This window comes from Parasteatoda tepidariorum, chromosome 1, assembly GCF_982258835.1.
Source record: "Parasteatoda tepidariorum strain Cologne lab strain chromosome 1, Ptep-v5.0, whole genome shotgun sequence".
Lineage (NCBI taxonomy): Eukaryota > Metazoa > Arthropoda > Arachnida > Araneae > Theridiidae > Parasteatoda > Parasteatoda tepidariorum.
In genome coordinates, this window is record NC_141755.1 from 93,567,200 (window position 1) to 93,586,722 (window position 19,523).

The window sequence follows — 19,523 nt, forward strand, 5'->3', positions numbered from 1 at the left end:
CAGAACCACTTTTTTTATAATTCTGAAATTTAGTCAGTGGGTAAAAGGAGAAATTTTTGCTCCCGATCCTAAACATCATTCGAAAATTTCAATTATATCGTTAAGGAAAAATATTTAAGAAATGGAATTTTCTAATTGGTTAAGAGCTAGCGCCATTTAAATGAAACTGCAGACGATTTTAAAATTTGCGTCAGTGGCATTTGCTTGCTTATAGCTCTCATTAAACAAAAAAGAATTTTATTACACGTTCTTACTAAAAATCATAATTTATGGAAAATTGCTACTAATTCGTCTATGAGAAAAACTAAACTCGGAAATTTCAAAATTAAATAAAAAATAAATTTTGGTAATAGGTACTATAACTGAAATATAAAAAAAAGATACACTAAATAGCAAAATTAAGGGAGAAATAGTACTAATTTGCTTACGAGAAAAGTAATAAATCGTAATACAATTATTGATGTCAATAGCTCTTAATTATATTTGGTAATAGGTAGTAATTAAAATAAAATTATAAGCTGAGTACTAAAAAATTAAAGTTAATGGGGAAATGATATTAATTCTTTATAGAGAAATATAAGAAATCGTCATACTATTATTGACGCGAATGGTGTCAAGAGGCACATTTAGTATGGTAATTGGTGCAATTTTAATCAATACCAAACATACTAATGTAAGTAAAATTAGTATATTTGGTACTAATTAAAATTTAATTAAAACTGCGCAGTTTTAACAAAGATCAATTGGAAAAAGTTGCTTTACGAGCCTCCTAAAGGGATAAGTACCATAGAAAATTTGCTAAATTATGGTAAATTTTGATCATCACGAATTGGCCTCGAGCAATAAAATCATTCTAGAAGATGCTGAATACAGTTAATCATACTAAAAACTACTAAAAACGAGTTTTGATTAATCTAATATCGTAAAGCCACTGGCAAAAAAAGTACTAATAAACATAAAATAATAAAATTATTTTACTTTTATTGATTGTGTTGGTATATGTCTTTCAATTTTTAGTATGGTTTCGAAGTTATTGACAGCTTAATTATTTTTCCTGCACGAATAATAGTTATTTAGCTAGTCTGATAATAATTGTTGAGATTGTCTTATTATCAATGTGGTAGAAATAATATTATAGACACTATTATAATCAATAATGTTAGGCTTAAAGAGATTCAAGTGGATGAGTTCAAAAACATTTAAGTTACAGTCAAAGAAATTAGGCCTAGCAAAATTTCACTGCTTGATTGAATTAGTACTAAGTTTCCAAATAATTTTAAGGTTGTTCTATTATAACTCTTTCGTCACATTAAATAATGAGTTTTGACTAAAATATGTGATCATTTTAGAATAGAATTCTCTCAGAAACAGTTCCTCTTTCAAGCCAGCGCCCTTTTCGATGATCATGAAAATGGAGCAAATTACCAAACTGAAAAAAAAAAAAAAAGAAAGAAAAGAAAAAAAATAGAAAGACCCAAAGAGTTTTGAAAATGAAAAGCATTTGTTCTCTAACTTTGTAACGTTTGAAAAAATACTCTATCCCTCTAATGTCTGGGCATATAAAAATTTGCAAAAATTGATATTGAATTGAAAATGATTGACTTTAAGCATTTTCATATCGGGGAAAAAATTCAAAACTGGCGACTTCTTAAAAAAACTTAAAATATTTTGTTAATATTTATATATTTAAAATACTTATCGTTTTAAAGTCGAGTCCATTACTTTTCAACATAGATAGAATACATATTTTAAAATGAAAGAAAATTACTTTTAGTTTGAAAGACTCAAACTTCATTTTTTTTACTATCCATTACCAAAGAACTTCTAAGAATACCCGTACTTTTCTCCTTTAATAACATACATAATTATTTATACACTTCTATTCATAAAAATAAATCCTTTCACTGGTTTATTATATCTAAAAAACGCATATCCTCTTTTTAATCTAAAAATGTTATGCATTCTTAAAATTAAAATTACGGAAACTAATTTACGTCCATGCTTTTTGCTGAAAAAATGTTCCAAGCATATTATAGAAATTAACACATTAACACATGTTTAATTATAAAAATATTTGTCTGCGGTACTTTTAAGAAAACAAAAATTCTTTATGAAAGCGTGATTAGAAAAAGTACCTGTTGGAATTTCTGCTATGCAAATATTTAAGCAACCGCAATGCAGATACATAAAATAGCGTCTTGGAACAAATGCGATCTTTTGTTGAGCATTATTTTGCATGAACACTATCATCCACTGCAATATTTTTCTGTTTTAAAATACAAACTAAGAATTTTAATCAAAAGCAAATTTACTGAATACAATATTGAATGCCATGATTTGAAAATATCTAGTAAAACCGACTAATAATTACAAAACGCAAACATTTTCTATGATGTTGAATAGATTTTACATAAAAGATAACCAATCAATGAGTTTTTCAAACCTCTATCGAAATATGTCCTTTCTCATTTACTATGCACACTAATTCAAAATCAAGAATAAATTAGAAAAGTGAAGACAGGAACGGTGTTTTCAAAGCCTTTATTTGTTCAAGAGAAAGTGAAAATTTACCTACTCCCTTGGTATTCCAGATGAAAACCCCATTTTTTTTTTTGGTTTTTTCCATTCATTTTCGTATAAGAAAAAAAAAAGAAGTTTTATGAACGTATATTTTTCAAGAGACTTATACAAATTTCATTAGCGAGAATTATACAAACCTGTTTTTACAGATAATTTTCACTAGCCAAACACATTGGCGCTTTAGCGAACGTCCAAATGAATTTAACGCCATCAGAAAAACAAACTCAGTTTTTTTTTTCAGTTTTTCTCGTTCTCCACCATCATTTTACCTCAATTCAAACCGTTCATAAACTAAATTTTTTTTCACCATCTCATCATTCGTCGAATAAACATGGTTTCATCAGTTTTTTTACTTAAGAAACTGTGAATTCAATTAAAATAGTTTTTTTTTTCTAAACTCACACTCAAAATTTAATTAATACTCTGGTGGCTGCAAGAAAAATAGGTGGGAAATGATAAAACCCTGTGTGGTTTTCAAAAAATGAATGTATGACATATCCCGTGTTTTATTAATCAAATTAGAATTTTATTAAAATGGTTATAATGTTTTTTTTTTCTTCCCTTTTCATAAATCTTTGATATCAAGTGGAATTGAATTTATGTTTTCATGATCAAATTAATGTATACAACTTGTCGACGTTATGTTTATTGCTATCATACAACAAATGAAATGCGTTTTGTAATTTTAATCATTGGAAATTCTTAAAATAACAAATGTTTGTCTTTGTTTCGCAAATTTATTAAATTAGTGTTTTCAATATTTAACTTTGAAGTGAGTGAAGTTGTAATTTATTTAAAACGACAAACAGATATTATTCAAAATAATTTTTATTGCTTTGAAAATAATTTTCAATTTCTTTTTTATATCTTACTAAATGATTTTTAAAATTTTAATTTGTTAAAACAGTTGTTTTAAGAAAAAAATATTCACATTTCATGTATTTGAGGCTTTCATTTGTTCTGTAAACATTTAATTTAAATACTACAAGAAATAAGTTTTATTGATTTGAAAATAGTTTTTAGCATTTAAAATTTATCGTAAAATTTATGAGTACACTGAAATTTTTACCCAATAATTATTTCCATATTTTTTTTTTTCAAAATCAATTACCTTACTATATTTAAAATTTTCATTTGTTCATCAAATATAGTATTTAAAAAATACGTTTATCATTATTATTTATTTAAGAACGATTTTGCGCTTGTAAGATTTTATTATTTCTTATATCATTAAAATGTGCTTCTAAAAATTGTTTCATAGAAATTTTTTTTATCGAAATTAACGAACCATTGCTGTATTTAAATAGCAATTTATCTGATAATTGTTTACCCGTAGTATGATTTACTATACAAACTAATTTTTACTTCTTCTAAGATATTAATTCGATATTTGTATCTGCTATTATAGTTTTCATTTATTATTTTTATGTTTGGAAATAATATTGCATTTATAAACTTGTCCTTGATGCCATAAAAATATGTTTCGAAGAGCAAAGTTGTTAGATCTTTTATATGCTAATTGTATGAAGTTTCATAGAGCTCATAATTCAGGCATAAATTAATGTTTTAATAAAAGTATATCCTATAATACACGTAACTAGTATGCGTAAGCTTTAATAATTTTGATATATTTCTTTAGTGAGTCGGGAATTAATTTTAAAATCTTGATTGATTATTATTTTTTTTAATTTAATTATTTTTGGCACATTTAAAAATTTGATAAATATGAATAATTTAATATATATTAGGAGTATTAAAAATATTTTTAATACAATAGGGGGTATTTAATATATATTCGGAGTATTAAAAATATTTTTTAATCATTAAAATACTTATATTTTAAATTTTTAAATAAACAATTTTTATTTATCAAAATGTTTTCATAATAAATTTTTGCATTTCCGATGCATTTAAGAAATTTGTCATAGCACATTTCACTATTTTAATGTACACAAATATTTTTATGGAAGATTTGTGAATTTTTGGCCGATTTTTAAAAAAATTTCTTCTATAAATTTCGATTTGATATTACATTTTTTAATTATAAGAATTTATGAATGAATTTTAATGTTACTTAGATATTTATTTATTTAGCAAATGCCTTTTTTAATAAGTAAATTTTATTTTTTATGTAAATTTAATTTTTTTTAAAGGGAAACGATAGTGATAAATTTTCCTTGCGTTAGCAGCAACATCAATTACTTTTTAGTCTTAGTTTATTAAAACATTTTACAAAAATATGATAAGTTTTAATATATTTATATTACTGCTCCATGAATTTGCGAACGCTAGCTTTTTGAACGACAAAGCTACAAGAAGTTGACAAGATATCTTTGAAATTAAAAAAAATTTAATTGAATGATTTGCAGAACAAATTAATACAGCTGACCACAACATGTTTTTAAAACCAAAATTTTGAGCCTTTTCTTTTCAGTACGTCACTTAATTTTTTCTTCTATTAAGCTCTTCATTAGTAAATGTTTCACATTTTTCATAAATTTTATGCATTTTTTGTTGTGAATTTTTGATACTTGTTTAAATTTTTAAATACTTCTTTTTAATTTTAAACACTTACTTTATTTCTGATAATTTTATATACTTCTTTTTAATTTTAAACACTTTCTTTATTTCTGATAATTTCATATACTTCTTCCAGATTTTAAATTCGTGTAGTTTATTTAACATTAAACCGAAGAAATTTTATCGGAAAAATACCACTTAACATTAGTGTATTTTTTCTTCTTTCTGTTTACATTTAAAATTGTTTTAAAACATAACTTTGTTAAAATGCTTTAAAAAATGAAGAATTTACAACGAACTCAAATTCTTAAAATAAAATATTTGTAATTTATTTATGTTCCACTAACAAACTTTATAAAATTAATATTTCATTGACAAATTTATATTCTTTCAGCGAGATTTTTATTTTAAGAAATTTATTTATTCTGAAAGTGTAGTCGTTTATTAACTAGAAACTATAAGTCATATTTAAATGATAAATTTCTGAACAAATTAAAATTTCAATATTTTAAATTATTTTGAATAAATGACGAAAAGGCTCATTTTCGAATGAAACATGACAAATCGCAGGAAACAATTATATTTTTAAGCAGCAAATTTATTTAAACAATACATATCTAAAAAAAATTTAAATTTCAGTTTTATGAATTATTTTGAATGATGAAAATGTTCGTTTCCAAATGAAGCATGACCAATCGCGGAAAACAATTATATTTTTAAATAATAAATTTATTTAAACAATAAATTGCTAAACAAAATATAATTTTAGTTTCATAAATTGTTTTGAATGATGAAAATGCTCGTTTCCTAATGAACTATGACCAATAGCAGAAAACATACACAAAGTTAGATTTGACTTATTTATTAGTGTAAATAATAAAGTATTAAAATTATCAGCAATTGTTTTTTTACTTGTTTTTGTTACCAAAAAAAGCACTGTTTATACGGCCTTCATGGAACCAATGTAAATCAATGATTAAATAATGATTGAAAATTACACAGTTAATAGAAATTCATTGTAATATTAGAAATTCATTGTAATAAAAGAAATTCATCGTAATAATAGAAATTCATTGCAACATTGCTTTGTTAATTTGGCACTTACTCACAGTGAACAAAAATTCTAGTAATTTACAATACTGTATGGTAATAACATTACTATTAAAAAACATAATTCTGGTTAATAAAACCATTCATTTGGTAATATTTACGCTCATATGGTAATGGTTTACCGGATATCTGGTTTTTAAAATTATAGTTCTTATTATCACACATTTGATAAAAAAAAAAAAGTAAAACTGAAAAACAAAGCTAACCGAATAAATGGTTTTTATGGCTCCAAACTATCATGATAAAATTACCAATTTTTACCATATTCGCGAAATTTTATCATAGATTATGAGATTATATTTTATTGATAAATTTACCAATATTATTACCAAAGTGCTTCGGTAAAATTTACTGAGCTTTTTGGTGTTCCTAAAGAGCCAGAAACACGGTAAATTTCACCTTATTCTGGTAGTTTTAATCACTCTTTTTTCTCAGTGATCTTATTGATATAGAAAACAATCGATGCAGTCCCTTTCAACAAACAACTTAGTGATCCTGAAATAGCCATCCTCCATTCTTAACTTCTACTCTTTTTATGATTTTTCCTCCGATGAAACTGTGAGGAAAAACTGCTCTCTAGAGCAACGCTCATAGATTTTTTGAATCCAAATATTTATGTATTAAAGCGCCAAATATTATATTTGCCAAATATTTATGCATTAGAAAAAGAGACTAAAAAAATAACGTGTGCTCTATAATTTATGCTTTATCCGCTGTATTAAAAAAATTATTTTAACATTTCGCTGATTAAGAATGAACTAGTATTGCAATGCAACTACGCATAAATGATGCAGACACATAAATGAAGAGCGTACATTTTAAAAACATGAATCAAAAAGTTGTATTCCCAAATCGTGCTTTATCACTGTCTCAAATTGAAGAATGAATATAAATAAAATTAGCATTAAGTAAAGCATTTAGAAAAATCATTTTAGCAACTTCTTTCTAGAAATTCAATTTATTTGGTTAATAACTTTAAATAACATGATATAACTTCATAATAGTAAGTAATTTGATAATTGAGTCAATGACTTGATAGGAAACCTGAATGACTTGATAATTGAGTCAAAAACTTTTGTTAAGAAACTTTTTAAAAAAATTATCTATTTTAGAGTTCGAATAATTACATTTTCCCACTTTGCCTTAGTTATAAGGATAATTTCCATAACTGTATACTTTTTGGAAATAAGACGCTGGCAATTTTTTACAAGTGACAAAAAATTACCATTTGAAACTTCAAAACTCTAAAAACTTATTAATTTTTGTAAAATAGTTTAATAAAAAGGAGAAGCACAAATTATAAGCATCGTTGGCATAAGTGAAAAACATAAAGTTTAAACTAGTATTGAAACAAATGAATACCATAAGTAAAAAATAAAGACATAACTGAAGACCTTAGAAGAAAAATATTTTTGAGCAAGTGAAAAACAGAAGTGATAAGAAAACTCTGTCCCCTATATCGACTGCACTGTAAAAAATTCCAGATGAAATTATGGTAAAAAGCATTTTACTGTGAAATTTATTTTTTTCCGGAACATGTTTAAGAACAAAGAAAAACTTATATTCCGTAATTTGTACAATAATTACAGAAAAATCACTGAATCACTCTAATTAAATAAATATTAATGTAAAATTCACGGGATAATATCTAACGGTAAAATAGATTATATGTATGATCCACCCCTAATGTTCGTATTTAATACCGTAGTTTAATCCAGATTTCTTTACATTATAGAGCAACAATGAGGCAATAGATTAGAACTAAGTAAACAGTTGAAATTTATCATAAAATCAATTTAATTTCGTTAATTATTTATCTATTACCAAAAAAGCTTATCAATCAACTATGTCAATTAAGAAAAATGCTATATTTAAAATAAAAAATTGTAAAAGATCTGCTACGATCTGCTTACTCTATTTTTCAAAAAACAAAAGATAATAATACTTCAAAAAAATTAATACATTAAAAAAAAATCTTAATGGGTATTTTAGTTTAAGTATTAAAGCATCGAAATTATTATGTCACATTAATTTTGAATTCTACTTCAGAAGTCTTAAACTTTATTTATTCACTGGAATTAAGAATTCACTGCTTTTACTGAAAACGAATGCTTGATTTTATAATCATCTAAACTACCGAATAAGCATTTATTTGAAGGATATTTCCTATAAATAATGCCAACTTCCTTGCATTTTTTTTAAAATAAAGTATAAAAAAGTAACTCTTCCTTTCAAAACAATTTAATTTTAGCTATTGTACTAAAACTAATGCAATATTTTTTTCACTTTTAGAGATTTTTTTCAGAATTTAATCCCTTCTAAATGATTGATCATCAGAAATCTTAAGGGCTTGGTGTGATCAATGCTTAGCCTGGAGTGTGGCTGATTCTGGTTCGAGCATAAAATATGGTTCCTCGAATTAAACTTAGGAAAAATTAATCCCTCAACAGAAATAATCCGCAAGCCCCATTCATTTCCCATTTCCAAAGAGGGCAATATTTTACTTTGTAATAAATACGGGCAGTTCCCACTAATTCCGTATTAATACGCGTATTCATAATTATGCCATAAGAAAGCTCCCCTAACGATGATTTTTATGGCCCCAAGCCACATTTTGAACTATCTCCATAAAAACTAAGTTTCTTTATTTCTTTTTCATTTTAAACATTTTAAGATGGTGGTATTAGTTTTTCTCAATTTTTAGGGCTGAGTCATTAATCATGATATTAATAAAGGCTTAAGTTTGAAGCCATAACTTGCCCAAAATGTGCACTAATTGCTAATCGAAGAGATTCTTTTAATGTATTGCACACTAGCAACGTTACTTTCGATTTATGGCATCTTCTTTAGCAAATTTATGGACGCTATTGGATCAATTAATGATGGAAAATGAATCAGAAATTTTAGTAAATTACTTATAAAATTAACGATGATGGATTTTTTTCGAATTTCCATTGGATGGAAAAAGTTAGTTTTCAGTAAGAAAAATTCCATTCAAATAGAGTGTGAAATGATAAATCTAATATTTATGAGATTAATAAAATCTAGTAATAACCAAATTTTAATAAAAATAAGACGTAATTATTTGATAATGTTAAATATATGTAATTTTTTAAGAAATATGGTTTTTAATTATTTCACATCAGAATAATTTATTGATGCTTGTAATGTGATTCTTAAAACGAATGAATGAATAAAAGAATAAAAGAACAAATTGAATTTACCAAAAAGTTGTGTGTAAAAGGCAAAATTAAAAAAAATGGTATTGCTTAATAACTTCTGATCTAATATCTAGTACTGATGCGTAAAGAAGTACTTGATATGAAAATTTCATAAGCTTCAAAAAGTATGTTAATAAAAGATGTTATAAATAAGTTGATGCTATCATGAAAGAAAAGTATGTTAAGTAAGGATGTTAATAAAAATCGACATCATGTTTCTAGAGCTCAGAAACAAGCGCACGCTCTCAAAACTCGTCAGACGAGGATGAGGAAAGCAAAAGACATTTGAAGCAGAACATGTTAAGTTGCCAAAGGAAAATAGAAAATAAGGTTGAAAAACAAAATTAGAAAAAAGGGGTAACTGAAAGTGAAACAGAAAAGGAAAAAATAAAATAAAAAAAGGCGAAAAAACAAAACTAGAAAAACCATAGTGGCCTAGGGAAGCAAATCTGGGCAAAATGCATTCTAGTTTCATTTGTCTCCTATATTTCCCATTTTTCTTTGGAAACTTTTCGTTTTCTGTTTCAATCTCATTCATTGTCTTCATTTCTTTATCAACCTTCATTTTTCATTCGAATCATGAGAATGGGCTCTTATTTTCAAGTGCTCAAAACATATCGATTTTTATTACCAACTTCACATTATTTAAGGCAAATGAAGCATTCATATTATAAAGTACATGCTTGTTCAATGTTTTTGAAGGAATGAAAATTGAAAATTTAAAGCAAGGGGTACTTTAAGAATCAAAAAGACGCACATAGCCATTTATTCAAACAGATTCAGATTATTGACTTTCAAAATATATTGGGTTACCCAATCTGGAAAATATTGTACCAACTGTTTGCTGAATAGAGCAGTCAGAGAAAAAAAAAGGAATAGGAAAAGAATTCAAATGTTTGCTTTACTCTTTTCGCATTTTACCATCTCAATACAACCATTTAAAAAAAATCTCTCACATTTATAAAACTCTTTAATCTAATGATAAATTGTCTTACTAAATATATTTTTTATATTCAGTTATTGTTGCTGTTTGTTACTTATTGTTATAAAGAAGCTGCCTTCATTTTTGTTATTCAGTAACACTAAAATTTATAACTACAGAAAGATATGATACACATAAAAATCAGTCAAGTATTTTTTACTATACAATATAAACTAGAATCATTGATTTAGTTAATAAAATTAGTTTGTGAATCAATCATACACACAGCACAAAGAGAATATAAATATGAATTTAAACTAGGCTTAACAAAGCTGAAGTCGATAAAAATTAAATATTATAAATTATAATATAGTAGACAAACTTATGTAACGCTATGAGAATATAATTATCCTTATTATACTACTAAAATCATACATGCCTTTTGTAAGAGTCTACTGTTGTTTTTGCGGAATGTTCAAGATCGTGCAAGGCGAAAACAAACTTCCTCCTCGTATTCGAATAGTAAACAGACTATCGATTTCGCAGAAGATTTGAAAAACTATGCCAAAACTGGCGAAAATATATTCATCTATAATGTAAATGCATATGATTTTGGTGTAATCTTTCTTATTTATTGGAATTTAGATTTAACTACACTCCTTTAAGAGTGTATGACCGTTCGATTTGGAATTAGCTTGAAATAACTCACAATTTTTAGAGTTTGTCAACACTGCATTTTTGCAGTGTATAATGGGATTTTAAGTTGCAAAATCCAAACTTTTAGCAAAATTTAATTTTTTATTTCTAAGTGACTGTTTGGTCAAATCTGTTTAAATATCTAATTTAATAATTTTTTTCTATCTCATCACACCAATATAAAGTTTACATCATGTTTCTCAAACTCTTCATAATATCCCCGTGAAATTCTATAGAACGTAATTTTTACTGTATTATTTACTGCAAATATTAGCGAATTACTGTAATTAATTAAATATATCTGTAAAATTAACGGTATAAAATTATACGGTAAAAATGAATTTTACGGTAAAAGGGATTTTACGGATGATGCACCCTACATGCCAGTACTTTTTATCGTAATTTAATACGTAATTTTTTACAGTGATATTTACAGAGTAAAAAATAAAGGAGCGAACACCTTGAATAACTTTTGATCTAATAACCGGATGTTCATTTATAAGTACTCAAGCTTAATGGGTCAAGGGTTTCGGATCAAATCATGTTTAAAAGTACCATCAGCTTGGGTTCACCATTCGTAAAATTAATTTTACCAAAAAGTCAATTTTTACCTTAGAAATTTATACCATATATTTTACAGTAATAACTATTTAGCTGCAGTGATTTAGTGATTTTACGACAAATATTACTGTAAAAATTACGGTATATCAGATTTTTTTTGCTCCGTAAAGTTTTACGGTAAAAAGTACCATCACTCTGGGTACCGGAGCATTTTACCGTAATTTGATCCGGAATTTCTTGCAGGGAAGTACTGACGATAGTTTAAGGTACAAAATACATAACAAAAACATGCTTTCCCTCAATAAATATACCTTTTCTTCGACGTTTTTGGGTTTTTGCTTCTCAAAATATAAAATATGATTCCAATCGTAATATATATGGTAAGAAATTGATCAGAAGTTTGGACCTCTTAATGTTAATTTGATTTTTTGAGTATTTCGTTATCTTAAGTCTCTATTTCTCCAGAACTACCTGTCCGATATCGTTTAAATATTGTATTTATCATTTAAAATTACATGCTTTAAAAATATGTAAAAACTTACTTTAGAATTAGAAATGTTTTCGTCTATTATAAAATAAAATAATAAAAAATTGAATAATATTTATTGAAAATTATTTTTTACATGGAATAATCTTCAGATAAACAAATTTCTGGAATAATACACAGTAACTGTATTTCTGGTATATTATTACAGAACTCAAAACATACATGCCTTTCGCAAGCGTGTAATTCTGTTTCTGTGAGTGTTTAGCGGCGAGCCAGGCGACAACAAATTTACACCTTCCCGTGCCCGATAGTAAACAAAATTACGTTGTCAAGTGTCAGTTCCACAATGTATGCCAAAATTGGTATTTACTGAGACAAATTTAATTCATGGTATAAATAGATGAGAGCTGGGTGTAAGCATTCTTAATTATTGATTTAATTACTTCATTTTAAGTGCATATAAATACTTGATTCGGTGCTAACTTAAAATTAAGCAATCGTTTACATAATTTTTGGAGTTTTTGACAGTTACAGTGTGCGAAATTTTTTAAAACTTTTACCTATAAATTTAAGTTGTTTGATGTGACATATTATTTCAAGATTTCAGAACCGAAATTTTTTATGCTGTTTTTTACAGTCCGCATAATTTAAAGCATATTTTTAAGATAAGCAAAAATTAAGATAAGAAAAAGCAACTGAATGAATTTTTTTTATACCATCATATTTAAAATTAATATCCACCACTTAATTTTAATATCAAAACATCTGCTGTATATTTTTCCTTCTTTTTAATTTCTTTCTTATCTCAACATAAACAAACGACTTTGTATTAAAATTTCTCGCTTTTTCAATAAAAAAGGGAAAAAAAAGCCGAACTTCGATAATAATCATCAGATTGCAATTTGTATATCCTGTTCAGAAAAACATACCAGTTTCTAATTGTAGAAATTCTGCATTCTTTTTATTTTCGCCCAAAAATGGATTTTTTTTCCAGCTCTTTTCCCAATTGCCGAAATATATACTCCTCGATTACCCTTCCAGGAAAAATTTCCGGCTATTATCAGGAAAACGAGAAATTTTTCTCAGCGTAATCCTCAAGTAGCTGACACTGAAAGTACTATTAAAGGAGAAAATGCATTAAGACTAAATACGGACCACCAATTCATCCCGTTATATATCCAAAGGCCCAATTTGCATGATTAGAGTTATAGGGATTTTTTCCCTTCTAGTTTTTTCCCTGCTCTACCATTTGTTGTAGTCCGTCAAAACCATTAAAAAAATAATATAAAAGTGATTGGATTTCTTCTTTTTGTTATTTTATTTTTGTTACTTATTCATTGGGCGGCAAATTTCACATTCTTTATTTTTTACCCACGGCAATAAAGGATCTTTTTTTTTCTCTCTCTGAGTTCTTAATGAGAAACATTACGAACAAATGCTTCTACCCTAAAGCATGGCAATAAAACTCCGATCACAGAAGCGGTTTTTTCCCTATTATCTCTCTTTCACTCCAAGCTTGTAGCTCACTAAACCCATAGAAGACCTATCTCAAGAGTGCTGTAGACGTCAATCTAGAAGAAGAAAATATTTTGTTACTGATTGTTTTTGAGAATTTATTTTTCTCTTTTTGATATTTTGCATATTAGTGCTTCGGGTCTGTGAAGTCATTTTATGGTTTGAAGAGTGGGGAAGTGTAAAAATTTCTAATTTAAATTTCAATGGACTTTAATATTCCTTCCCAATTTCTTCATAATAGAGTTTAGAGTATGTAAACAAATAACCCGAAAACCATAATGCAGCATGAATCTATACAAAAGCATTGATTAACCTAAAAATTGATTTAAATTTTAGACTGTTCATATAACAAATTTGTTAAAAATTTAGAATAAAATAATTATTCACTTTTTTTCTTCCAATGATCAAAAATTACATTCTTTTGTTAATTAATGCGTGAGATAATACTTCATTTTGTTCATCTTATTTCCAAGTATTTAACTTCAAGTGCACGAAAACTGCAAATGTTTCGAAAATTCTGTTTTGAATTTGAAAAGGAAAGCTTTTTGTATTAAGCTTAGAATAAATGTATTTAAATTTGATTTGTTTTAATTAGTGTTCTAGAAAGCGAAAAAAATATTTTGATAAATTAATACATAAATTTTATAAAAGCATGATAATAATAAATAAATGTTGTTTTAAAATAATATTTGTAATTAGCTATTTAAATTACAGCATAGGTGATTTATTTATTACTATTTTAAAATTTATATATTATAATTTTAAGTATTTTTATAATTTGTTATAAGTGTACTTTTTGCTCCGGATAATCGAAAAAATTTGCATTTGATTTTTATAACTAAATTTTACAAATAATATAAATATTGAATAGTTTTAATATGAAATAAATTATTCCTATTAATTAAAATTCTTAAAATAATGGCAAATATTACTGAAAACAAATAAAAATTTGCCTTCAAAAAATTTAAAAATAAACATTTAGATTTTTATTTATGAATTTTACCGGAAAAATTCAATTCTGATTTTTAAAATTATAGTTCTTATAACAACACATTTGACAAAAAAAAAATGAAACTGAAAAGTGTGTTTAACCGAATAAATGGTTTGTATTCCATGATGTAAGATTAAATTTCAAAAATTTTACCAAATCTTATTTCGTATTATAAAACCATATTTTAATGCTAATTTTATCAAAATCATTACCAAGGTGCTTTGGTGAAACTTACCGAACTTTTTAGTCTTCCCATAAAGATACGGTAAATTTTACCATATTTTGGCAGTTTTGTTTCACCATATTATCATACTTGTTTTGCCATATTACCATAAAATTTCACCGTATTTCGTTTTACCATATTCTAGTAGTTTTGGTTTGGTACAGTTCATTATTTCTGTCAGTTGGCCTTACTATATTTCAGTGAACTTATGACAAAAATCTTCGTGCCAACGGGTCAGCAAAAATCATCATTTTTAAATAAATTGCGACTTCTAATCAACTGATCCGAAAAATCAGCGGCGATTTGACCAGTGCCTCAAAGAGGTTCGGACATCTCCGCTTAAGTCACACAATTCCATTTAAAAGGGGTACCTAAAAATAAGCTATTGCATCATCTGATTTCCCCTTCTAAGAAACTATAATGGATTCGAATACTTTATTGCTTTCTCCCGCCTCTAGATTAAGATTTGTGGATTGAGTTAACGTCCAAAGCACCAACAAGCAATTAAAATGCCACCAAAAATATATTTACTTCCAAATGACTCCTTGGGTGCGAATGATGCACCACGCATTTTAAGATCTCTTTAGGGGCATGTTTCGAAATTTAGTCCATCCCTAAATCGCACGTCGTTTTCCCTACCCTAAAATTTATTCAGATTAAATCCAACCCAGTATTTATATGACTTTCGCAAATCTTAATTAATTACATGAACTTAATAGCCCATTCGTGCTGCTTTTTTTAATAGAACATGAAAAGAATGTCGGGGATATAATTCAGATAAATAACTTCCCTTTTGTAATAGCATTAACCCCTTAACGGATAACATATTTATCTAATAATAAATAAAATAAAAAAAAAAGATTATTTAGTTTTCGTAAATAATCTCAGGAAAACAAACTTGAATTGATATAGATGGTAATGAGGATTTTTTTATTGGAGGAGAAGGGTAAGCAGTCACGACAAAAATTGCCTTTTCTGTAAATAACTGTGAAGCAAAATTAATAATAATGTGCCTATTCATTGAAGAAATTTGACAATACTATTTTCAATCGTATCCCAATTACTACAGGCAGAATTCGTTGCCATATTATCCCCAAAAGGAGTTTATATCCAATAAAATTACGAAAATTCTCAAATTCTGACAAAAACTGTGTGTCTCATGCTCAAACAAGTTACAATTAATTCAGAAATGACGCAAGAAACATAGTTTTTTATCACTTATCAAAATTTCGATCACTGCTTGACTTAAACAAGCTAACGAACACAAGACTCAAAAGATGAAAAGTAGAAAATAAAAAAAAAACTGTAAACGAAGGTGACCAAAAAAAAAAAGCTCTCTATGTTTCCCATTTTAAATATTACGAAAATAAAATATATTTTTTTCGCTGTGAAATTATTTTCTCTTACATAAAAACAAGTTATTGTTTTTTTGTTTTTAAACAAAAAAGAACCTATTTTATCATTTAGCAACCATTTCTTCGATCTACATATTGGAAATCCTATTTTTAATCATAATATTGTACATTAAAATTTTTTTCTTTTCAACTAGTAAATAATACCAGGTAAAAATGTAATAATAAATAAGCAGAAAATTTCCTACAGCTGGGTGGCCAAAATTTTTCATTTCACGAAAAAATAAGATTGAAATTCTCAGAAATGCTGCTAATTTTCGAAAAACAATTATATATCCGTGCATTGCTGAAAATGTTTTGGTCGCTCAGTGACCTTCAAAACTTTTTGTGCTAACTTCTTGTTCAGTGAAATTCGACTTGGAAACTTTTATTACTTCAGAAAACGATTTTCCATTTCTTGACATTTTTTTACACACAGATTTCATTTGCAATTTCTATCATAGTACAGAACTTCAAAAGAGAACTTATTCTGCATGGTTCTAATTTTAAAAATTTTGTATTAATATATCACGATTCGTAACAAATTTTTTTAGTGTTAAAAATGATATCGTGACAAAGGTGCAACAAAAAATTTTAACCTTCTCCATTGGTCTAAAATAAAAATTATTCGAACTTTTATTTTGTTTGTGGTTAAAAAAGAATGAGGATTCAAAAAAATAAAAAAATAAAAATTTTATCTCATATCAGCGTTTAATGGTTGAGACTAGTAGGAGACACTTAGAAAATAATAATGAACATTTTAAAAACTGTAAAAAAAATTGAGAATCTTAGCAATCCAAAACTTCGATTTTATCTTTTGACTTATCTTAAATTTTGATGATGTTTCTGAGTGCACTGCAATATAAAAAACACAATCCATTATTTATTATTTAGATAATTTATAAAGATGGCATTTATAAATATTTGTTTACAATTTTTAAATTATGCGAACAAAATTGATCTTCTAACCAATTTGAATTGGATCAATTCTTTTTATTATTTTCACAACCAGAATTAATGTATCGATTTATTTTCTTATTTTAAACGTGATTTCAGAGAGCAAGTAAATTTTAATTTTAATTTCCCTTTTTGCATTTATTCAAAGATTATAGTTTATGTTAACATTATTTCAAAACATTTAACATGTTATTAAGATATCTTTTAAAACAGGTAACATAATAATACAATCTTTTTATATTAACATATTAATATATTCTGGGGGCACATAAACTCATATTAGCACGTTTTTACATTAATCTAATATCTTTTTCAAAAATTTAACATCTTATTTACATCTCATGTCATGACATTTAACATCAGATTAAAATTTTTTTACAAAAACATCCAGCGCCAAATATCCTTTTCTCAATAACCATAACAAGATTTTTGATCCAGCATCAAACATTGTATTTACACTTTTTGTCAAGACATCTAACATATATATATAATGCGCAAAATAAAAAACGGACCACCCTGAATAACTTTTGATTTAATGATCGGATCTTCACGCTGTAGGACTCAATCTTAAAGTTTCAAAGGGGTTACCTCAAATATGCTAAGTAATTAGTTCAGACGATATTTTAAGTTATTAAATCAAACACAAAAACGTACTTTTTTTGAAAAAACATACCTCGTTTTTGACGGATTCGGATTTCTGACACCCAAAATATAGGGTGTAGCCGCAATCTGGGTAATGAAAATAAAGCTTGAACCCCTTAATGCTAATTTTATTTTTTGTGTATTTAGCCATATCTAAAGAACTTTTAAGCAAATTTGAAAATTTATGCATACTATTAAAAAATTCGTTTATCTAAAGGTAATTTCATGTAAAATATAACTTTTAGTAAATATTTATTATTTTTCATTATTATTTTATTTAGAAATTATCGAAAAAATTTTAAATCATAAAACTTTTTACATTTATTTCAAAGAATGTTATTTTACATGACAAAATATAAAATTTGAGAAAAATCAGTCAAATAGTTCCTGAGAATTCGAATTTTAAATATACGGCTTTTTTAAAATTCAATTTCTCAAGAACAATTCGACCGATTTCACTCAAATTTTGTATTGTGAAATAAAATTCCATTTTTTAAAAAAGATTTCAAACTTGCATGTCTTAACACTTAAAATTATTTCTACTAATATTAAATAAATTAATATAAATAATGAATAATTATTGAAAGCTGTTTTTTACATGGAATTATATTTGGTTAAAAGAATTTTATAATTGTATGCAAAAATTTTGTAACTCGCTTAATAAATTTTCAAGGTATGACGAAATATGCAAAAACAATTAAATTAACATTAAGGGGTCTAAGCTTTGAACCGCTTACCTCACCAAACTATGGCGACTATATTTCCCAGACTGCGGCAACCGCCAATATTTTGGGAGTAAAAAATTCAAATCCGTCGAAAAAAGGTATTTTTATTCAGAGAAAATACGTTTTCTTGTCTGCTTTTTAGCACAAATTAATTTTATTTTTATTTTATAACCGTCGTTGAGCAGCAGACTCAATTTCTGCGTTTACGACTACTAATGCTCAACTACGTAGTCTTATAATTTCGAACCCAATCCAGAAGCCAAGGAAACTCCTGGATCGAGTATTGGGAAAAAATTGCCTACGGGGAGGACTTTTTGATGGAACTAACCCGTATTTGCGCAGCTTGGAGAGGAAGACCACGAGAACCTCCCACGGTTAGTCTGATGGCAAGGAGCCTCTAACCCATGATCCGTCTACTACTAAGAATATTTCAGGTCAGCATTGTGATCGGTGCAAGCCAGATGCGGAATTCGTATCGACCAGCCATTGCCGGGATTCGAACCCGATTCACCTAATTGGAAGGCGAGCGCTCTATCCCTTGAGTCATTGCGGCTCTGCACAAGTTACGGTTTCCCCTTCTAACCATTAAGATTAAGTCTTAAAACGTGAAGATCGGATTATTAGATCAAAAGTTATTCAAACCTGTCCGTTTTGTATTTTGCTCATTGTACATAAACACAATTTTTCAAAAATAAAAAGTCTTTCATTTACTCCACGTTTAATTTAAGTTTCGTGCTTAATATTTAAAGAAAAGCAAACTATAGAAGCAAAAAGTTATATTAAATATTATAAAATATTATATATAGGGATATATTAAGCAAATAATCACAAGAAACTGAAGCAGTAAGGTATTATCTGATGACTGTTATATCCAATTTATATATTTTTGAAGCGAATAAAATGTTTAATCAGGTAATATGGATATATTACTTTCCTATACAAACATGAAAAAAAAAACTTTATTTAGCATTCATTAAAAAGT